The sequence below is a fragment of the Bufo bufo genome, chromosome 11 (assembly GCF_905171765.1).
Source record: "Bufo bufo chromosome 11, aBufBuf1.1, whole genome shotgun sequence".
NCBI classification, from domain to species: domain Eukaryota; kingdom Metazoa; phylum Chordata; class Amphibia; order Anura; family Bufonidae; genus Bufo; species Bufo bufo.
The window spans coordinates 10,805,402-10,830,026 of NC_053399.1; the positions used below are offsets into that span (position 1 = coordinate 10,805,402).

The 24,625-nt window shown below is 44.5% G+C and overlaps 1 protein-coding gene across 1 annotated transcript in view; it reads left to right on the forward strand.

The window, feature by feature from the left end:
* The first annotated feature begins 200 nt into the window (after positions 1-200).
* The window catches only part of FRMD6 (FERM domain containing 6), a 125,491-nt gene continuing 101,066 nt past the window's right edge, over positions 201-24,625 (forward strand). Inside the window, exon 1 of the mRNA XM_040411962.1 lies at positions 201-275. The gene's annotated coding sequence lies outside the window, so the exon portion shown is untranslated. The remainder of the gene's footprint in view (positions 276-24,625) is intronic.

Below are 24,625 nucleotides of genomic sequence, written 5' to 3' on the forward strand. Positions count from 1 at the left end.
CATAGGTGGACAATCTCATAGGGCACTAGCGTGATCGCAGCCCTCAGCTTCGCCCCGCGGACAGGCAGGGGCATGTGAAGGGATCGGGCTTGTCGAACAACATTTCATCTGATTTTCTGTTGCACAACACTACGTGGGAATGGGACCTGGAACGTAGACCGGCTGACAGTCTCCAGACCACGGTGGAGCCCTCTGCATGGTACAACCTGGTGGAAATACTATTACAGGGCACATAGGAAGGACCTCTACCGTATATGGACCCGAGCCAGCAAAAGGTAAGGGCACCCCCTTAAGATTACATGACTGTGTATTATATATAGGCTATCCTTATGCTGAGCCACCAAGACATTGGAATCAGCGGTTTGATAATATACGGATTTATTGACTATCGTAATGGTCAGCTCTGTGGTGGACTGGCCGTTGAGACCACCGCCCTCCTCAGTCAAGGGATGGGTCTCCTAGACACAATGTGCCACCTGCCCACCCTACTGACCCCAGTCTACCAGACGCCAGGACATAGTGTTAGAGGCGAGTAGGCGTCAGAGGTGGCACCAGGGTAGACATCTGTGTCCTCATTTGCCTCTTGGGCTGAATGTTCTCTCCAGAACAGGGAACGTGCAATCTCTGTCAGATTCTCCATCATTCATGGCCATACCGTGATACAGGGGAGACGCTATAGGGGGTGCAGAGGTAGCAGCTACACCCAGGATCTGGTGCACAGGTGGGAGGGGTGCAGAGGCTCCACTTCCAAATAAGAAGGTACTAGCAGCATAAATGATACGTGATAGTTGGAGGCCTCATTACAGAAGCATAATAAAGGACTTGTCCCCTCTCCTGAGATGTGTCCATTTATCCTTATGTCTCTATGTTGTGTCATTCCTGCATTATTTCTACTGGAAGTTTTGAATTGATTACTAGCAGTTTGCAATGAAGGTCCACCTGGGTGTCCATGCGAGGTCTGACACTGACAGTCCTGGTTGGATAGTGTGCGGGGGACACACCCCGAGTGGTGTCACCTTCGTTGCAAACTTCTAGCAATTCATTCATAACCTTCTAGTAGTGATAACTAAGTTATTAGCACAACATAGATTTCTACGAGAAGCTGCTCGAGAATTATCACATGGGGTATGCAGTTATTAATCAGGCTTGTTAGGAGAGGTGACGCCCCTGGCTTGATACGTGGATTGAAGGTCACCCTTGGGATTGCCTCCCCCCATTCATTTTCAGTCCTTACATGACCCTATAGGTGGATATCCTATACTCCCTATTCCTTGCTTGCAGCGTGTTGCTGGGGGTAGCGCTATCACGCTTAGTGACCACTGTCTGCTCGCTGTCACCAGATTCCTCGCTGTGATGTTACCAGGCAACGACCTGTAAGAAAACAGGAATAACCCCAAATAATTATTTACCGCAGGCGCAGGGCCTCCAGGCGTCACCAGCTTTCCTGTAAGAGCTGCCAAACTCATTGACTCGTATCTGGGCTCGGTAAATCGACTCATTACATTGTAAATCGATGCGCGGATGACTTAGACCCTTCACTTGCTCAAACAGCTTGCACTCTATTGTACTGGGAAAAGACAGAGACTGCCATGGGGCATGTGTGGATTTTCCACAGTGTAATTGCTCATAGAAAATCTGCAGCAGCAAAGTGGATGATATAAAAAAATAAAAAATCTTATCCCAAATAAATCTCTGCAGCACAATCTGCCCCGAGGCTCGACCCGTCTTATAGATTTTAATACCAATTTATGCTGCGGATTCCCTGCCTGGATTTCACCCTTTGCAATTCTAACGTCCTGCACTTGCAGACTTTGCCGCTGATTCATTGTGCATTTGCAGCAAAGTACGTCCAGTGTGAACGATCCCTTAGAGGCGATGGAAGAACAATCTAAATAGTGAGATAAATCTACACGTCCAAGATGAAAGGGCCTCCCACAGAAGAGGCGGCAAGTCAGTGTTTGAGTGAAGTCCTATGGATTATCTTAAACCTCGGTCATGTGAAGTCAACAAGCCCCAGTATGTAGGCTGCAAGGGCATGCTTGTTTCTGTAGTCCTACAATTGGCTGCAGAACAACATGCAAGAACATAAAATGATGTTTAGCTGTGCTACTATAGTGCAGTAATGTATGTACACGGTGACTCCACCAGCAGAATAGTGAGTGCAGCTCTGGAGTATAATACAGGATGTAACTCAGGATCAGTACAGGATAAGTAATGTATGTACACAGTGACTGCACCAGCAGAATAGTGAGTGCAGCTCTGGAGTATAATACAGGATGTAACTCAGGATCAGTACAGGATAAGTAATGTATGTACACAGTGACTCCACCAGCAGAATAGTGAGTGCAGCTCTGGAATATAATACAGGATAGAACTCAGGATCAGTACAGGATAAGTAATGTATGTACACAGTGACTGCACCAGCAGAATAGTGAGTGCAGCTCTGGAGTATAATACAGGATGTAACTCAGGATAAGTACAGGATAAGTAATGTATGTACGCAGTGACTGCACCAGCAGAATAGTGAGTGCAGCTCTGGAGTATAATACAGGATGTAACTCAGGATCAGTACAGGATAAGTAATGTATGCACACAGTGACTCCTCCAGCAGAATAGTGAGTGCAGCTCTGGAGTATAATACAGGATGTAACTCAGGATCAGTACAGGATAAGTAATGTATGTACACAGTGACTGCACCAGCAGAATAGTGAGTGCAGCTCTGGAGTATAATACAGGATGTAACTCAGGATCAGTACAGGATAAGTAATGTAATGTACACAGTGACTGCACCAGCAGAATAGTGAGTGCAGCTCTGGAATATAATACAGGATAGAACTCAGGATCAGTACAGGATAAGTAATGTATGTACACAGTGACTGCACCAGCAGAATAGTGAGTGCAGCTCTGGAGTATAATACAGGATGTAACTCAGGATCAGTACAGGATAAGTAATGTATGTACACAGTGACTCCACCAGCAGAATAGTGAGTGCAGCTCTGGAGTATAACACAGGATGCAACTCAGGATCAGTACAGGATAAGTAATGTAATGTACACAGTGACTGCACCAGCAGAATAGTGAGTGCAGCTCTGGGGTATAATACAGGATGCATACAGGATATATTACATTGATACAGAAGCTTTGAAAGTATCTTTAGAAAAATTAACAAACAATTGAAGGAAAAATCTACATGTCCCAACCTTCCCAGCCTGAGACAGTAATGAAGTGACTTTGGAAATAGGGTGTTAAATATCTGCGTTGTGTTCAGGCTGGAAATACTTCAGAATGTGGTATTTTTAGACTCTGTATTAACATTCACAGGAAGAGACAAAACCCGTTTGATAAAATTCCTTCATAAATGATTTTGCAGTCTGACAAGGGAGGCCTGAGCCCTGTCTTCTTCTGCAGCATCAGTTTTCCATTATCTCTGCGCTGTACCATCACTGTGTGCATTATCTCTGCGCTGTGACATCACTGTGTGCATTATGTCTGCTCTGTGACATCACTGTGTGCTTTATTTCTGCGCTGTACCATCACTGTGTGCATTATGTCTGCGCTGTACCATCACTGTGTGCATTATGTCTGCGCTGTACCATCACTGTGTGCATTATCTCTGCGCTGAACCATCACTGTGTGCATTATCTCTGCGCTGTGACATCACTGTGTGCATTATGTCTGCGCTGTACCATCACGGTGTGCATTATGTCTGCGCTGTGACATCACTGTGTGCATTATGTACAGCGCTATGGAATGAATGGCGCTTTAATAATAAATAATAATAATCTCTGCGCTGTGACATCACTGTGTGTATTAATTCTGTACGGTGACATCGCTGTGTGCATTCATTCTGTACTGTGACATCACTGTGTTTATTATCCCTGTGACATCACCCTATGCTTTATTGTTGTGAAGTGACATATCTGTGCATATTATCCCTGTGACATCACCGCTTTTATAATCCCTATAGTGTGACATTACTCTGTGCATTATCCCTGTATTATGACATCACTATATACATTATGGTTGTGAAGTGATATGACTAGGTTTCATTTTCCTCCATTCCCTCCAAATGTCGTGCTTGCTCTGCGGTTGCCCGCTGTCCATAGACTAGATGCACCCAGCAATGGTGCCTGGGGGGCCTATAAGCTCCCGTGCCACATGGGCAAACACCAATATTATAAATGGCAGATGGTAGCTGGAGGCCCAGAACCTTCACGTTCTGTCTGTCTACAAGGACGTCCTGTCAGGTGACCTCCAGACAAATGTGTTGACGTTACCGTGGCAATCCCAGAGCAAGCACAATAGTTACAGCGCCTAATATCTATTGAGCTACACAGCCCCTTTGCGCAGCTGATGTTTCCGCCGCTCTTTTTTGGAGGGGGCCGGAGGGGGCTGTTGATTTTCCAGACATTTGCCTATTTTCACAGCTACATGAAAACCTTGGAGCCGTCACAGTTTTTGATGCTCATCGGAGCAGACATTTCTTTCCACACTCTGTAAATGAGTGCGCGGAGCTTGAATTATGGATGCGGGCGGCTGTAAAAATATCACCGATGGCCATGCCGTCACCTCCATTTCTCGGACATTTTGCTGTTCATTTGACCCTGCAGTTTGCTGGCCGTACACATTCAATAGTGATTGGCGAGTCATCTCGATTTTGAAAGCATCCACCATCAATGTAATAGCCTGTTGTTTAAAAATTAGGGATCTCTGGTTTTCTAGGAGATAAGCGGCGCTGCATTATTCTGGCACCACTTATCCTGCTGCGATAACATGCAGCTGTAGAGTCAGGAGAACATCGCTCTTGGCCCAATGAACAGAAAGCCGTCTTATGAGTATGATCAGCATCTGCCATGATGTGTATGAGGAGGGGTGGGCAGAGCGCCATCCATGCCCTCCGGTTACTACCTACTATAGTGATGCTACCCTTAAACATGACGTTAATACATCATTGGGCAGCGGGACCCTAACCCTGGGCCTGTGAGCACGCAGGATGTGGATTTCAGACCACCGTAGACTCCAACAGACAATGTAATATCCAAGTGATGCCATAAATGTGTGCAATGGGAAACCATCAGCAAGGAGGACGAGACACAGAGATTTCTCCTGGAGCCGGAGACTGTCCTCTCTACTCCTTAGGGCACGTTCACACAAACGCTTTTTGCGTTCCGTATACAGAACAATTAATTTCAATGGTTCCGCAAAAAATAACGGAATGTACTCAGTGTGCATTTCGTTTCTGCATTTCCATTTTTCCGCTCCGTTGAAAGATAGAACAGGTCTTATTATTGCCTGCAAATCACGTTCCGTGGCTCCATTCAAGTCAATGGGTCCGCAAAAAAAACGGAACACATACAGAATGTACTCCGTATGTCTTCCGTATCCGTTCCGTTTTTGAGGAACCATCTATTGAAAAGGTTATGCCCAGCGCAATTTTTTCTATGTAATTAGTTACTATATACTGTATATGCCATACGGAAAAACTAAACGGAACCAAAAACACTACTGAAACAAAAAATGGAAAAAACTGATCCGTTAAAAATGGCCCGCAAAACACTGAAGAAGCCATACGGTCGTGTGAGCGAGCCCTTATGAGGGCGCCGGTATTATAAATGGCAGCGGGTAGGTGGGGGCCCGGGTACAGACAATATGCAGAACATGAAATCAACGAAGAGACAGAACTTCAAAGAGAAACAAAGTTACATTCATTTTTAACATATATTCCCAGCAGCGCCAGAAAAAAAAAATCCCAACCATGACATTACAGCTAATTACTGTCAAGAATTTAATTTCAATTTGAGATATGTGGCTTTAATTTCACGGAGAACATGAAAGGCACAGAACGCACCAGGATCACTGGGGCGACACCGGGAACATGCCCCAACAGCCAGCCGCGGCCTCGCAGCTGACATCTAAAGAGTTAAACATTGACGGGCCGTGCTGGCGTCTACATGTGATTACCTGCCGCTAGATTACATTAGGACTTATGTTCCTACTTGACTGATCTGGAATCAGTTCAGGTTAATGTACAAACAGTTTTCCCTCTTCTACGGAGTTCATGAGATCATGAATGAGGACCCATAACCCCCATCATCTTTTCGTATAAAATATGACTTCAGACACAGTTTTGGAGGTCTTCAGTTTTTTTTCTTACTAGGTAGACCTGCAGGAAGTGCTTCACTTCCCTACAGCGCCACCACAGGAGAAGTAAGGTATTGACATTCGTCCACTGAAATCAATGGGCTGTCCGTGGAATGCATGAACGTGGTGGGTCCTCCAGATTGAAAGACATGATTGTTGTAGCTGCTTTCTGCTTAGATCCAGAAGAAAGAACCCTCCTGTATTAAAGGGATGTTCCCATAAACATCATTTATTACTTGTCTACAGGGTGGGTGGTAAAAGTATGATCGCTGGGAGTCCAACTCCTGAGGCCTCCACTGATGTTGAGAGTGATACCCCCGAGGAGCTCACTGTCTGAATATAACTGCGGTGACCTCCACTACATTCACTTCTATGGGACTGAGCAGATTGATGGGGGTGCCATTGGTTGACCCTCCAACGATCATACATTTATCATCTATGGTGATAAATCAAATTTATGGGAAAGCCCCTTTAATGTCATACTTACCAATGCCATTACTACTGGACCTTGAAAGTGAGGGTCCTCCTCAATCTGTCTCTGAACCCCCCCATCTAACACATTTCCAGCAAATCTAGAAACCAAGGGGAGAGATGGTGTTTGTGGTGATAATACCTCTAGGGGATGAGGCCACAGTTGGGGAGGGTTATTGTTTGTATGGAACGCCAATTGAGAACCATATCCAAGATGTGCAAGGGTTGTGTTGGCATCTTGATAGTCTAGGGCACAGCATTTTGCAAGAATCCTATTAGGAGTAATGGACTGAGTCGAACGTCAAAGAACTGATCATTGCTGGAAACCTGTGGTCAGGACTATGGTCATGCATGGCAAAGATCTTCTTCTCAAAGTCTCTCACCCAACCCCACTCTTCCACCAAGGTGAGAAAAACCAGAACCTCCTCTTTGATAAGCTTCTAAACCCTTAGGTCAAGTGAACACTGACTTACAAATGACATCCCCATAATTGTGATTTGTGGTGAAGTCTGGTTGTCCCAAAGTGATAGATTGAACGGCTGCTTCCTAAAGGTCAGGCAGATAACGATAAGAAGATTTTTCTAGATAGGGAGGCTGCATTGAAAGTTGACTGAGATGTAAAACTGTAAAGGCATCTTGGAGACGAAAGCATTACTTGGAGTGAATGGTTAAGACTTGTATCAGCCATTTGTTTATGGTCGGTGAGAATACAGGATGATGAAAGTGAGGGCTGGAATCTAGCATGTACCGTATGCTAAAAGGACTCTTTGGCTGGTCAATAGAGGTCAAACTAAGCCTATGGTGTAGTCAGGAAGAATAGTTATCAGCCAAAGAAATTATACATTGGCCACCTTAAGATTCTCTACCATGTGCCTTCTTGAGAAGTTGGAAACTCATACAAACACGAAGAGAACATCCACATTGCATACATAATCCTGGTTGGATTCCAACAGTGTCGGACTGGGGTTCCTAGGGCCCTCCATAAGAAATTACTCTAAGGACCCAACCCCAATATCATCAAAAAAAGTCTTATAGGTTTTGATTTAAAGAAAACCTAGTGGAAAGTGATCGGCTTCAAAGGCAGCTGGTGGGTCAGTTTGACACTGGACTCCAAGTCAGAACCCAAAAGCTGAAAGCAATAGTGTAACCAGTATTTTACCACTGGAGATGTGGTGGGAAAAAAATATTTTTGTGACTGTGCCTACAATATAAAAGGGAATTTACCCGAAAAAAGGTTATTCTGGATGTGGACGCTAACTCAGCAGATACGTGAGCTGGAACTAAGAATGCATTTATTATTTATCTCCTTGGGAAAATTTTGGGTGTTACTCGTGTGTTGCAGCTGGCCGACTTGCAGCATCTGGGCATTCCCTCAATGGGTGCATCGTCCAGGCGTGTCTCATCTTGTTGCATTTATTCATAGTGATTTGGGCCCAGGCACAGTGTGAGATGCAGATGTGAGGACATGGCGCTCTCCTTGTAAACAACCTTGGCAGAATATTTAGGTGCGGTCTGTTGTTTTTTTTACCCTATATGTAAGATTAATACTATTGACATGTACTGCGCCTTGATGTAGGCTGAGGAGCTGATATCATAACTGGGCAATTATCTTGTCACTCTTGACATGGCTTGTGTTGTGCTTACAGGGCAAGGAGACATCTCAACTTTTTTCCAGACTTTGTGCAAATGCATCCATTGGTGGTCTTTGTCTAATGTAGTGTAGCCCACCCACCTCATGGGATAACACACAGAAGGTATGGATGGTATAGAAGGCATCAGAGGAGGGTTCCCACCTGTGGCTCTCCAGCTATTGTAAGGGACACAAGTTGGAGACCTCTGTCTTAGGTTTAGAGTTAGTTATGTCTGAAGATGACCTTAGTTGAGGTCCATGAGGTTAGACCATCATCTGGGCGACCAGAGAAAACTTTGGTGGACCCAGACTCTGAAACAATTATGAGCCTCAAAGGTGTCCAGCAAAAGACAACCAAGAGGGTCAACCTGAAGCTCTGATCTGTAACAGGGCCCCCATCTTCTCATGTGGCAGAAGGACCTCTGAGCCCCTTCAGGCTCCAGGGCCAGGAGACTGCCACCTCTGCACCCCTTAGAACCTACTTACCAACATTTGTGTAGGTAAATTAGAGGCATTAAAATTGGTCTCCAGGCCCACCCAAACCTGCTTACGAACTCTTATTACAGATTTGAGCCAAAACAAGACAAATTTGCATGGAATGTTTGTAGAATTTAGGATAATCCCAGTAACTTTAGTTGGGAGCTACAGGGATGTTGGAGCCAATCACTGGCCACTAGGGTCGTTGGGGCAGATTTATGGTAACGGTCTAAAGCTGTGTTATCATGGAAGATCCGCCGCATATTGTGTGGCAGAAACTGCCATGTTTATGCTGGGTTTCTTTAAAATTTCAATATGAAGACACGCTCACAATTTAGTCTCGTTGAACGGTGCCAAGCAGCAAACAGACACCCGTGGCCTTCTCCAGCGGCGTCCGTCCGGACACCGTACAAAGAAAGGTTTTATACCGTATGGCAGAGTGGCCTCCCATTGACAACGGTGGCAGGAGGATTTCACATGGCTGCTGATGGCATTTTGGTGTGGGCTCTGTCCCAAAATCTGGCGTCAGAAGACGCAGTGTGAACAGGCCCTAAGGGTGCAGCCATGAGGGACGTCATGCGTGAGATACATTTAGATTTGCTCCGTATTTTTTTTCCTGTGTATGGCGACAAACCAACACCACAGATCAATTCACGCTGCAGACTTTTTTCCGCCGCGTCTGAACGTCAGCTCTCAAAGTTTCATCCGTTTTGCTGGTTCTCTAACACACTGCGGATTTTCTGTGGGAAACCATTACAGGCCATGGTCTAATGCAACCTGCGGCCCTCCAGTTGTTGTAAATCTACAACTCCCATCATGCCCTGCTGTAGGCTGATAGCTGTAGGCTGTCCAGGCATGCTGGGAGTTGCAGTTTTGCAACAGCTGGAGGGCCGCAGGTTGGGCATCTCTGGTCTAATGGAAGATCATGGATGATGATACGTCCTGTGTGTGCAGTAATAAAGGGGGACCTTCTCGTGGGCGACATTTCCCGGCCACTCCTGCCCAGTTTGCCCCCTCCTGACCCATAGTGCCAGGCCAGGCCTGTGACTGCATTCTTCTCCATGGCTGCCTCTTGTTACGGAGCAGCTTCGTCAGCTCAACTGTATAACTTATTACCAATTACTGCAGCAAATTACATGACTCTCCCCCTCGGCCGGGGACGACTCTCGCAGTCATTCATCATCTCTGTTATGAAAAACTAGAAGCGCGGCCGTCGCCGAATGTAAATGCAGCTAAAATTACATTAGCCGGGAAGACAAACGCCTTTCCCAGATTTCATTTCTTTCCAAAGGGCCGATCTCTCTCTCTGATAACGTTACAGATGTTGTAATGGCTTCTGATATGTAAAAAGTCTGGAAACTTTTTGGGGGGGATTTCCAAACTTTTTGCCTGTTCAAGCGCTGATGTGATTGAAGTATTGCTTGAACACTGTCTCGGGGCTTTAAGGGTACTCTGTTTATTTCTGTCCGCAGGATCGGACCCTCACAGATCATGAGAAACGGGGGCCCCTGAAATGAGCGGTGCGGCAGGTCGAACATGTGCACTGCCGCTCCATTCATCTCTATCGGACTGCTGAAGTACAAGCGCTTGGTTAATTCCAGCAGCTCCACTCATTTCAGGGGCCCCCGTGAGATATGTGGCTCCTATTCTCATGATCAATAAGCACTTTCCCATTCCGCGATATTCTAGAAATGCCTATTCTTGTCTGCGATATGGACAAGAATAGGACAGGTCCCACCTTTTTTGCAGAGCCATGGAATGGAAATTGAAAATAGGAGCCTTGGGAAATTGCCCAATTTTCCATGTCCTAGACCTGGCCCTGGAGACCGTCACTGGAAGCCTTAAACCGTTGGACACTCAGAATGGATAAAATAGGGTTGGCTTATGAGGGACCATTCTTGGAACATCACTTATGGTCAGTACGGCCACCGCCGAGGGCAGGCCACAACTGCCGTAGACGTCATTTCTGGGCGCACTGGATGGGCTGCCTGTAATCTGCAAGCAGATGAAGTCGCCCTGGCCGCAGCCTCACAGAGCTTTCCCTGGATGCTGTCAGTTCTCTGGACGTTTGATGTTGACTTTTTCCTCCCAAGTGCTTGTCGGCAAAAACTCTTCATTAAGCCATAGAGAGATTTTCTTCTGCAAACAAAGTGCTAATGGAGATGCTTCACCTCTACTGCACTTCAGATAAGAGCAGAGCAGATGTCCTGGATGTGAAAACATAGATACACTATCTGGCTTCATGCAAAAATGTGCATCCAAAAGCAGGAGGCTGATGATGAGAAGAACACTGAGGATCGGGGCAATTATCAGGAATGAGCGTTCCTTCCAACCATTCCTTCATGATAGTTGCCTGTCACTCCACCCATGTAATAGGGCCTTTGAAAGGGGTATTCCCATCTCGGACAATGGGGACATATCACTAGGATATGCCCCCATTGTCTGATAGGTGCGGGTCCCACCTCTGGTACCCACAGTTACACCAAGAACGGAGCCCTGAAAGTGGTCCATTAATTTTTCCATCGGCCCCATAGAAATGAAATTGGTCATGCGCAGTGTGCTCCCATTTACTTCTATGGGGAGAGCACTTGGTGGTGGCCAGACCCGGGGTTCTCCAGCCACCACCTTCTCCGCTCCGTTCTCGATATAGCCGTGGGTCCTAGCGATATGCCCCCATTGTACCCTTTTAAGCTGGCCATACACATTAGAGTATCATTAGCAGGAGCAGGGGTCTCCTGTCCTCCCCCGGTGGTAGACGTTGCGAGAAGGAAGCATTGGGCTGTTGGGTTTCAACATAGCTCCCTGTGAAAAAAAAGGTATGGGTAAGCCACCAAGCCGAACAGAGATATCTGGAGGTGACGGGTGTATGGCAGCAGGCCTTTCCACTATCCACATGAAGAACACTTCCATGCTCAGCCAAGCCGAGCAGAGATTTACATTGGATGGCCAGCCTAAAAAATAAGAAGGATCAAGCATGCTGAAATCCAACAGCCCGATTATAGTCAGAAACGGACTGTGAATTTAAAGTGGCCCTGAAAAAATAAAAAGTAGCCTCATGTTGTAGGTGGGCCCAAGCTGATAGAAGGCGGACGAGGATGACGGGTCAACTCAAGTAGATGGGGGCAGCAATAACTTAGAAGGGCAGAACCAAATACCAAAGTGTAGTACATTATACTGCCATACCAGAACCAGTATAATATACTGCTCCAATGGAACTTCTCAGGGCAGTGTTAGATTGTTATGTACCCAGCAGGTGGCTGTTTGGGAGGGCTTAAGTGGCCCACTGGGCATCGGCCCAAAGGGAATTTTCCCTGGTCAGTCCACTCATGATTATAGTTATGGGTCCAAGAAAGTCCTTCAGAGCAATGATGTGCACAGAAGAGAAGTGGCCCTATAACAAAGATCACACCGGGCCCCTCTTTATGATGCTTCGTTTCCTCTTCTAGGTCCTTTCCATGACCCTTGGGCAAATTTCCAACCTCCTTAAGAAGAAGCTCCTCTGGACAGTCCTGTATAGGCACTGGACTCTTCAGGGGCCACACAGGCTCCCTCTATGATATGTACCGAACCCAGTGTGTATGGGGGCCCCCCAGCTCTCCACCAACAGCAGATGTCAGGGGAGAGAAGGATTGGGCTGTTGGATTTCAACACGCCCGATCCTTTTGTTCTCAGGGAGATAAGCCGCCCACCAGAGGTATCTAACAGCAGCTCAGATACGTCTGGTGGCGGCTGAACCGAGCATGCACGTGTCTATGGAGGGATTTGGGAGAGATATAGGACACAGCGAGGTGCCACAACTGACTGGGAACAGATACAGATGTCATTGTTCTCACAGATTAGAATTTGCTACAGTTGCATCAAAGATAAAGGATATTAGTTCGAAGGCCATGTACACCCTATAGAAATGGCGTGACGTGGGAGGCAGTCACCTGATCCTCGGAGCCAGTGCTCGAGAATCCTCCACGGTCCTATAAACAAGACGATAACCTACATCTAATATATAAGGATTTACACATCACATTCATTCCAGCTAAGCTCCAATTTGTCTGCTCCCTGTCCTCGCTGGTCGAGCCGGGGAGTTACCGTCACGTTTATGGCGGTTCTGAGTAACACGCCGTCCTCTCCGTTCAGTCCCTGAAACGCTCTGTTCCTTGTGGAGATGACAGGGTGACAGAATTATGCTCTCAGCTTTGATCCAGTGCGCGGTGTAATCTACGAGATGTGCCAAAATCACAGGCACACCGTAACGCCATGTAACAGCATTATCGCACTTAAAGGATAATACCACACATAGGATAGTCACACATTGCCGCGCTCAGCGTACATCTACAAATATGGCGGGAGGGGTTATTCTGAGTGAAAAAGCACTAAATGCCCCTTTTTATGGGTTTACAATTGAGCTCGTCAAAGGTCTAACCCTGGGCCAGTCATCCACCCTTCCAGAAGAATTTACTAATGTGGATTTTGATTGGCCTTTGGCAGATTGTGGGAGGAGCAAGGTGACCGCTACAATAAAGCGGTTTCCTATAGGTGGCATCAACTAACAAGAGGAATTGTCCTAAAATGTGGATCATGGGCTGTGTGTTATACGGGCAGCGAGTCTTATATGTCTTCTTATTATAATTCCTTTATAATGGTGTCACATGACCCATTAAACAGATCCTTTGCCTATATCTTTAGCCCATTGCGGGGGGGAGACCACCAATAGGTCATTGCCCAGACTTCCACCTGATTGACTATCATTTCCTGCTAATCCATCATGGGACTATTTTCAATTCATGCCGGATTAGAGAATACCGGTTAAATTAAACCGATAATGATGATCCTCAGGTATTTGTAGCCTAACCTATCATTTCAAAAAATCCATAAAACCTTCCATGAAATGTATTCCTTGCAGCAATCCTTGCAAAGCCTTGACCTCCTGCCAGACTAATTAAGCCTCTCATAAGGCAAAGTGTCTGTGACCTTCTACAACAGCCCCAGGAAACACCAGAAAGACGTTCAATGCAAATTCTTTGAATGTTCCTTTTATTAAACGTCGTCATTTACGATAATGAGGAGGAGACGTTCATAAATGGCAGAAACGTATAATAATAATAATACAGCGCTGCGAGCTCCTGATAGATTATATAGTAATTCTAAATGTCACTCCCATCATGCATCAGGATAGAGAAAAGATGTAGGTCTACAAATACTACCTAATAATGCAAATTGTATGTAGAGAGTGGGAGAAAGAAAGTGACAACTGCTTAAACATATTTCTATCTCAGAAAAAAAGAGTTGTCACTTTTCAAGCCCAGTAAGCTGGTGTCCTGACAAACTAAGTCAAATACCAGCACAATCAAGTATTATACTGCCCCATGAACAAAAATACAACTACTATAATACTGCTCCTATGAACAAAAATACAACTACTATAATACTGCCTCCTATGTACAAGAATATAACTACTATAATACTGCTCCTATGTACAAGAATATAACTACTATAATACTGCTCCTATGTACAAGAATATAACTACTATAATACTGCCTCCTATGTACAAGAATATAACTACTATAATACTGCCTCCTATGTACAAGAATATAACTACTATAATACTGCTCCTATGTACAAGAATATAACTACTATAATACTGCTCCTATGTACAAGAATATAATTACTATAATACTGCCTCCTATGTACAAGAATACAACTACTATAATACTGCCTCCTATGTACAAGAATATAACTACTATAATACTGCTCCTATGTACAAGAATATAACTACTATAATATTGCTCCTATGTACAAGAATATAACTACTATAATACTGCTCCTATGTACAAGAATATAACTACTATAATACTGCCTCCTATGTACAGGGATATAACTACTATAATACTGCTCCTATGTACAAGAATATAACTACTATAATACTGCCTCCTATGTACAGGGATATAACTACTATAATACTGCTCCTATGTACAAGAATATAACTACTATAATACTGCCTCCTATGTACAGGGATATAACTACTATAATACTGCTCCTATGTACAAGAATATAACTACTATAATACTGCTCCTATGAACAAAAATACAACTACTATAATACTGCCTCCTATGTACAAGAATATGACTACTATAATACTGCTCCTATGTACAAGAATATAACTACTATAATACTGCTCCTATGTACAAGAATATAACTACTATAATACTGCTCCTATGTACAAGAATATAACTACTATAATACTGCCTCCTATGTACAAGAATATAACTACTATAATACTGCCTCCTATGTACAAGAATATAACTACTATAATACTGCTCCTATGTACAAGAATATAACTACTATAATACTGCTCCTATGTACAAGAATATAATTACTATAATACTGCCTCCTATGTACAAGAATACAACTACTATAATACTGCCTCCTATGTACAAGAATATAACTACTATAATACTGCTCCTATGTACAAGAATATAACTACTATAATATTGCTCCTATGTACAAGAATATAACTACTATAATACTGCTCCTATGTACAAGAATATAACTACTATAATACTGCCTCCTATGTACAGGGATATAACTACTATAATACTGCTCCTATGTACAAGAATATAACTACTATAATACTGCCTCCTATGTACAGGGATATAACTACTATAATACTGCTCCTATGTACAAGAATATAACTACTATAATACTGCCTCCTATGTACAGGGATATAACTACTATAATACTGCTCCTATGTACAAGAATATAACTACTATAATACTGCTCCTATGAACAAAAATACAACTACTATAATACTGCCTCCTATGTACAAGAATATGACTACTATAATACTGCTCCTATGTACAAGAATATAACTACTATAATACTGCTCCTATGTACAGGAATATAACTACTATAATACTGCCTCCTATATACAAGAATATAACTGCTATAATACTGCTCCTATGTACAAGAATATAACTACTATAATACTGCCTCCTATGTACAAGAATATAACTACTATAATACTGCTCCTATGTACAAGAATATAACTACTATAATACTGCTCCTATGTACAAGAATATAACTACTATAATACTGCTCCTATGTACAAGAATATAACTACTATAATACTGCTCCTATGTACAAGAATATAACTACTATAATACTGCTCCTATGTACAACAATATAACTACTATAATACTGCCTCCTATGTACAAGAATATAACTACTATAATACTGCCTCCTATGTACAAGAATATAACTACTATAATACTGCTCCTATGTACAGGAATATAACTACTATAATACTGCTCCTATGTACAAGAATATAACTACTATAATACTGCTCCTATGTACAAGAATATAACTACTATAATACTACCTCCTATATACAAGAATATAACTACTATAATACTGCCTACTATGTACAAGAATATAACTACTATAATACTGCCTCCTATGTACAAGAATATAACTACTATAATACTGCCTCCTATGTACAAGAATATAACTACTATAATACTGCCTCCTATGTACAAGAATATAACTACTATAATACTGCCTCCTGTGTACAAGAATATAACTACTATAATACTACCTCCTATATACAAGAATATAACTACTATAATACTGCTCTATGTACAAGAATATAACTACTATAATACTGTCCCTATGTACAAGAATATAACTACTATAATACTGCCTCCTATGTACAAGACTATAACTACTATAATACTGCCTCCTATGTACAGGAATATAACTACTATAATACTGCTCCTATATACAAGAATATAACTACTATAATACTGCTCCTATGTACAGGAATATAACTACTATAATACTGCTCCTATGTACAGGAATATAACTACTATAATACTGCTCCTATGTACAGGAATATAACTACTATAATACTTATCTGCATGGATGATCAGCCAGAAGCTCCGCTTGCCATACAAGTAGTATTAGATGTTGATCGATACTTTGTGATAATAGACGAGATCCGTCCCCCGGAGTGAGACCCCGGGACATTTTTTTTATGGCTCCTCCCTCTGTCTTATAGACACAGCAGCGTCCGTGTACTAGTGGATATTTCTGGTACTGCGGCTCAGATGATTGAAGCTGCAGTACCAGACACAGCAGCATAGAGCGGCGCTCTGTATCAGATACCGCAACCTAGTTTCTCTCCAACGCCACTGGTCTCCATTGTTCACCTCATTTGTGGTGTTCCTGAGGGTCAGACCCCACTGAGCGCTCTCCGATGGCCTAGACTATGGATTTTGGAGAATATTTCAGTGTTTGAGGATCCTTAATCTTCTCCAAAACACAATTCGTGATCCTGTGAATAGCGGTTGATTTTGCTCACAATCTGTGCTGTGATTGCTCTGTTAATTGGACAATGTCCTTGTTGCCGGCACGAAAATAACTCCGCTCCCTGGGAGTGGATATTGTTTTACGTGTCAGAACGAGGTCCTTGGATGCGTATTGTGCGCCGAGACCCTTGACATAATAATAGGCCCTGCGCCGGGGGGGGGGGGGGGGCGGCATTCTCCTCCAAGCACATATTTAATACAGCATAATGCGCCTGGGAAGTGTGCGGTCTCCGCTGCCTACATTGCACAGACACATTGTCAACCTTTTTTTTTCAATCAAGTTGCGTTGGATTCCTTTGAGTCTAGATTAATAAATGTGCAGCATAATAAATACAGAACATGTCTCTCTAGAAAGATCCGAGAGAAGCATCTGCGGCCGTAAATGAGAGTCCTCTGCGGCGGTGGGAACGATGCCTAGAGACGGAAGGTTTTCATTGCGCAGTGTATTGAAAAGGAAAAATGAAACAATTTTGCAAATCCCCGACCGTTATTTTGTATACAGTTCTTATATTACAATCCCCGTGCAGTCTGATCCAGTTATGTGTTATATACTATACTGATACATCATTGCAAGAATGGACTACATAGAGGATCTGCAACCACGGAGAGCTGTATACACAGAACAGTAGGAGATTTTGCAAAAATGTTTTCATTAAAAAAAAATACTATTTTCCCAATTTTAGATGCCCTGGAGCAAATTAAAGGGAAACGGTCACCAGGATTTTGGGTATAGAGCTGAGGACATGGGTTGCTAGATGGCCGCTAGCGCAATATCCAGTCCCCATAGCTCTGTGTGCTTTTATTGTGTAAAAAAAAACGATTTGATACACATGCAAATTAACCTGAGATGAGTCAGAGCTTGAAAATATGACTCTTCTCTGGTCACACAAGTAAGATATGACTCTTTTATGTTAATTTTCATATGTATCAAATCGGTTTTTTTACACAAAAGCACACAGAGCTATGGGGACTGGATATTGCGGATGTGCTAGCGGCCATCTAGCAACCCATGTCCTCAGCTCTATACCCAAAATCCTGGTGACAGGTTCCCTTTAAAGAGTGGTATGCATGGTAGGGTTGATGATGGTGACCAAAATGAGCCCTTTTTCTCTGCAATCCGTATTATGGATGCAGAGAAATTCTTGTTTTTAGTTATATGTAAATTAGGTGCTCAGAGCACTGAGGGGCTGGCCTAGCTCCTCGGAGCCCTGCTTCTTCTCCACCTTTCCCAATGATTGACAGGTGACTAGGCCAGCCCCTCAGTGCTCCAAGCACCTCATTTGCATATAACTAAAAGTTCTCTGCATCAATAATACCAATAATTGCAGAGAGAAAGGGCTCATTTTGGTCATCATGATCAACCCTGCCAGGCAGTATAAATGGTTGAATAGCGTTGATCACGGTGACAGACGGTCTTTAAACAAATATGTTGCAAAAGTATGCATACCCTTTAAGGGAGATCTTCAGGACCTGTGTGATTTGTCTACATGTGAGCACGGGGACAGCACCGAGAGGTTCCACTATATGCAACAGGGGAATATTACACTCTGCAACTCTCATTATGCGAGTTGCAGGCATAACCTTTGTCCTGCATTTACGAGAACAGGATTCCTCTTGGTAACCTTCCCTTTGTCTTGCTGCTGCATATGGTGATGAAGATAGCCCAGGACCTGCGATCGGCTGCAACCTCAGCAGCCCCTGTCGCTAAAACATTGTTTATAGGAACACTCCAAGTAAAACTGAAACATTGTGTTTTTTCTAGTGCAATGCTTGAGGGGTGGAGCATGACACAAGGGTTTTCTTTGGTGTGGTTTGCAACTCCATAGTAACATTACTCCAGCTGCCACTATGCAGATCAGTTCACAGAGAGAAAGCCTCAACCATTTTTTTATTGCTCTGATGTATCCACAAAGAGAAAAGAAGAAACTTTCCAACTAGTCTTCATTAACAATTTCCAACCATTATGCGTCTACAGCTACCAAGCAGACCCATGCATCTCCGTGGTAACAGACAACAAACACACCTTCTGTAGTCGGATCCTGCACTCATCCTCCCATCCATTTGTTCCCCACTTCTACCTAACATAGATGCGGTATCATAGCAGGAAGTAGGGGACAGATAGAAGGGAATATGACTGCAGGATCAGACTACACAGGGTGTGTTTGTTGTCTGTTACCACGGAGATGCATGGGTCTGCTTGGCAGCTGTAGACACATAATGATAGGAAATTGTTAATGAAGACTATTTGGAAAGTTTCTTCATTTCTCATTGTGGATACATCAGAGCAATAAAAGTGTTTGAGACCGTCTCCCTCTGACCTGATCTGCATAGTGCGAGCTGGAGCAATGTACGTTGACTAACAGGCATGATATTACTCATGATACATAGTAACAAGCTCTGATGAGTGTATACCGAGTAGAAGGATCTATGGTCACGTCTATCAGCGGCAGGAAATGCTGTAAAGTAAGAGCTGTGACGGCTGCGGATCAGGAATGGAAGAGTCTTACTCCGGGCGGATTATTACACCCTGACATCATCCCTAAAATAGCTATAAAAGTGCACCGGAGATTATACACGTCTAATGGTCTGTTCACAGCTTGTGGAGTCAGTTCACCCATACATATAATGACTCTTATTATTCTATCGGATCAGTACCCGAGCAGAGGTCTCCACGTTTTGACTGGGATCCATTTGTTCCGGATGGGATCTACACACCCAGCACTAATGTAATCCATCCATGGTGTAACCTGAACCTCCGGGGCCCCAATGCACCAGGACACCTCTTACAATGTTCTTTGGGAGCCCAGTGAAGCTTAAAGGGGTTCTCTAGGTAGGCAGTGAAAGCATCATCACACCTGGCCCTGTCAATCAAAGTGCACAGAGTGCGGAGAGAGCAGAGCCTCTAGGTGCAATGGCAACGCCCCCGTTGCTCCTAAAGACTCAATTGCATATAATAAAACATCATTTTTCTCAGCAATGCGGGCAGATATGAACATGGCACCGACACAGATGCCTCCAGCTGCCAAGCGCACATGTAAACAGGTCAGCCGGTGTCATAGGGACAAATCTGCTGACAGATGCCCTTTAATGACAGCAAGCAGAGATCTTGAAAATAAGTGAAGTGAAATAGTTGTGCTGCGGTCTAATATGCTTTGGTTTTCAGTTCTACCCCATTCAAGAGCTCTGCTTGCTATCGGCGAATAGCTGAAAAAAAACGAGTACGGTACATCTCTAAGCTGAGGATTTGCTACAGTTGCATCCAGTCTAGACAATCCTCTGTGACCTAAACATCTTGGACGACTTTACCTGCACTGATACATTGTAGCAAGTGATCAGGAAAGGAGAGGTTTGAGTTGTGGATTGAAGGTCGTCCAGGTCGGCCCCAGCCTCGTTCACTGGCGCCATTTAAGAACCTCAGAGGGAACGCGGCCTCATCTGGGAACGGACGTGGCAGATAAAGGGGATTCGCTCCCAGCGGAATGGATTACAACTCCCTCTCTCCTTGGCCGCGATTCCCCTCATTGAAATTGTTGTCATTTGGGGAGGGCGACACGTATTGTGATCTAAGACTGAGACGTCCGTGCTTCTCCTCGCAAAAAAATCAAAAAAGCAGCACCTAAAATGATACACTGGTCTGCCATACTGGTTAATCGGTGGCAACACGCCTGGCTTTGAATTATACTTAAAGGGGTGGTAACCTAAAACAATTCATTTAAAGGGGTTGTGCCACGATTGATGTAAAAACTGAAAAATCAGACAGACATTCTATAGGACATGACAATCTCTTTCTAACAAAGCTCGAGCCAACCCTGGACCTCACATGGATCCTGAGATCCCCACATTCATTGCACCAGCTGTTCTGCTAGATTCTCTTCAGGCTGGCAGCTCAGCGGGTGTGTCCTTTCTGCTGCAGCTCTTTCCCTATCTCACCTCAGGAGGCAGTTGAAGGATGAAACTGAGCGCGTGCGTCCACCCCAGCAAGCTGGACATAGAAATAAGAAAAAGAACAAACAGCAGGTGGCGCTGTACAGATACATTCTATTGAATAGCTCTGTGGCTATGCTCAATTTTTAATTGCATGCTATTACAAAAGTATTCAGATCCAAGTGCTGGTTAGAAAAATGTAGACTATGCTTTGGGGCACAACCCCTTTATCGGACTGTTTGGTGGCAAGAGAGGTGTCCATATCAGGATTCTCCTCTTAGCAAAAGCAGAGAGGAGGACAGCCGGCATCCACGCCCTGCAAAATGCATAGCAAAATCCCAGCATGCAATTCAGATTTTGAATAAAGGAGGGGGGGAGGGGGGCCTCCGTTCAGGACTATCTTCTATAAGCTATGAAGCGGAGAACTGCTACAAAGAGCGTCTCTCACACTGGAGGACTCAGCACCTCCATCCATGGCATGGACAGCCCATTGATTTCAGTAGGGACTGTGCAATGCTTCATTTCTCCTGTGGTGGCGCTGCAGGGAAATTCAGGACTTGCTGCCAGATTGCTGATCATTTCCCCCGACGGTACGTTCTTGTAGAAAAGCCACATTCTCAATTGCGGTAGGAAAAGATAATTTTCACGCTGTATTCTACAGGACATTTCGTTGGGACCGCTTCTCTACCTAATTCATATGAGGAGCTCCCGACTCTCCCTTGTCCTCAGATCAGGCAGTTCAATTTCAACATGCCCAATCCTGTAGATACGCCACCACCAGAGGGGTTTGGCGACAGATTTTTCTCCTCTCCCCACTAAGAACACGCCAAGCATGCATGTGTATGAGGGACAGAACAAGGCTGGGGTATAGCGCCATACATTAGATACCAGTCCTCTGACCCCATACACAGGTACACTGGGCAGGTACCTTGGTGGCCACTTATCTCCAGTCCCCAGATCATTATCCCCCCTGCAAGAGTCGGGAGACCCCCTCGGCCAGTCTTTGGCAGTGAGGTAACTTTCTGTAGAAGTAGCCTCCTCCACTCATCGTTTTGCATGCCTAAAGCTCGCCAAACACATTATGTTGGCCAAACCTGCCAGGCGACCCCCAAAAACCAACCACTTTTACCCCTGTCGGAAACACACACATGGACGTGCATCAGGGGGTCGGGAGGAACAGCTGTCGGCCAAGGAGCCTTCAGCGGACACCTGTAAGAAGTGTACGGCTTCGCTCCACTCATCAGCTGATCAATAAGGGGTTCTGATTACAGTAGCTGTTGGAGCACGCTGGGAGTTGTAGTCTCCGGACAGCCGTGGAGCTACAGGGTGAACAACCAGTACATGACAAGCTGTGCGTTACCTTCCTACCCCAGTCACATCCGTCCCCGGGGGCTGTTTTCGGACATTATGTCATCTCGCAGGACGCTGTAATTAGGACGACACATTGGAAGTGTTACTGATACTAAGCCCTGTAAGACATTGGTGGGGGGTAAAGGTTACAAGTAGCTGCTGTACGTCACTTACATCCCTGGCGCCTGAGTGGGTCAGAGAATTGAATTAGGACCCAGGAGCCTCCAGAACATTCAGAAATAAGTAGGTCCATACATCTGTCTACATTATCAGTCCCCGAATTCTGCATTGTCCTCTTTCTACCCCTGACATCATGAAACTGCCCTTGTCACATTCAGACCTGCCCTCGTTATCATCTTTGTATGAAGGACAGGTCAATGCCTCCTTTACAAGCAGCACATGACATGCCTAAAATACTCTGTGCTGCTGGAGAACCCTGATCCTACCACTTCTCTGCATTGATTTGTTCTCCTCGCAGTGCGATCCTAACCCTGTCAGATGCCAACCTGTCCCCCCGAACATCATCACATACAGTAAGTGCCCTTTACACAGCCAGCGCATTGCTCTCCTGAAATGCTCTGTGCTGCCAGGAAAACCCCACTCTTTTCATTATCAGCCTGTGATCACCCCCCCCCCCCCCCTTCCCCAAATTTACCCTGTGACATGCAGTCCTATCATCACATAGGTATGCAGGTCACTTCCTTCCCGGCAAAATCAGCACACTCTTCTCCTGAAATACTCTGTGCTGTTGAAGAGCCCTGTTGGTGACCTCCCATAGGTCTCCATTTATCCCCGCACCTCATGACTGCCCATGCAGCCCCTCAATTACATCATCACATGGGAGGACCGGTCACTGCCCCCGCACCTGATCAGCTCACTCTTCTGCTGAAATACTCTGTGCTGTTGAAGAGCCCCATTGGTGACCTCCCATAGGTCTCCATTTACCCCCTCACCTTATGACTGCCCATGCAGCCCCTCAATTACATCCTCACATGGGAGGCCCGGTCACTGCCCCCCGCTCCTCTTTGATGTTTAGCCAGGGGTTAACATGTTAAAGGCTGAGCCATATCTGGGATATTATGGGGTCTATGGTGGGCTCTGCATTAGATATAGATGAGGGACCACCCAAGACAAGGAAAACAAACACCTAACTATGGTATAAACCTGAGCCCCAACCATAGGATTAACAGGGGAGGGGGAGGGGCAGCGCAAAAACCGGCCTGGTATTTAGCGAAGGTTGTAAGACCCTTGAAATGAAGCAATGTGCTGTGGACGCAGAGTGAAGAGTTCGTCTCTAACACAGTTAAAATTCCTTTAATCCGTCATCAATGGGATCTGACAGGGACGGGATTATCAAATATTCTGGATTATAATACAGGCATAAAAATAAAGTACAGTATATAAAGATTAGTTATAAAGTATATAAAATAAAGATCAGATATAAGGTATATAAAGATCTTATATAAAAATCATACAGTATATACGGATTCTATATCAAGTGTATAAAATATACAATGATCTGATTGTATATAAAGTATATAAAAAACAGATAGAAAATAGACAAAGTATATAAAGTATTGTAACAAAGTGTGCGGTAAAGTGCTGGCAGCGGTGTATACTTCCCCCAGCCTCCTCACTTACCAGTCCACACCCTTAGGGCTCATGCACACGACCGTTGTTGTTTTGTCGACTGCAAATTGCGGATCCGAAAAACACAGATACCGGTCGTGTGCATTCTGCATTTTGCGGAACAGAGCGGCCGCCCCCTAATAGAACAGCCCTATCCTTGTCTGTAATGCAGTCATTTCCGTTTTTCTTTGCAGCCCCACTGAAATGAATGGTTCAGGCTGCAAAAAAAAACAAAAACGGGACAGACACGGAAAACAATATATGTTCGTGTGCATGAGCCCTCACTCCAGTATGGCTCTTCCCCCCAGTCTGAGAGATCCCAGGTGTAGCTACTGGGATCATTACTGGGAAATAAATAGCCGCCTCAGCGCTTCAGACAAGGTCAGGGTCTGCTGGCTATCTGACTGGCGCGCGGCGGTGCCAAACCGAATCCAACTTAGGTGAGAGACACATTCCTCTGTATTAGGGCTTATGCACACGAACATATTTTCTTTCCATGTCCGTTCCGGGTTTTTTTGCGGACTGTATGCAGAACCATTCATTTCAATAGGTCCGCAAAAAAAAACTGAAGTTTCTCCGTGTGCATTACATTTCCGTATATGTCCGTTCCGCCAAAAAATTTAACATGTCCTATTATTGTCCG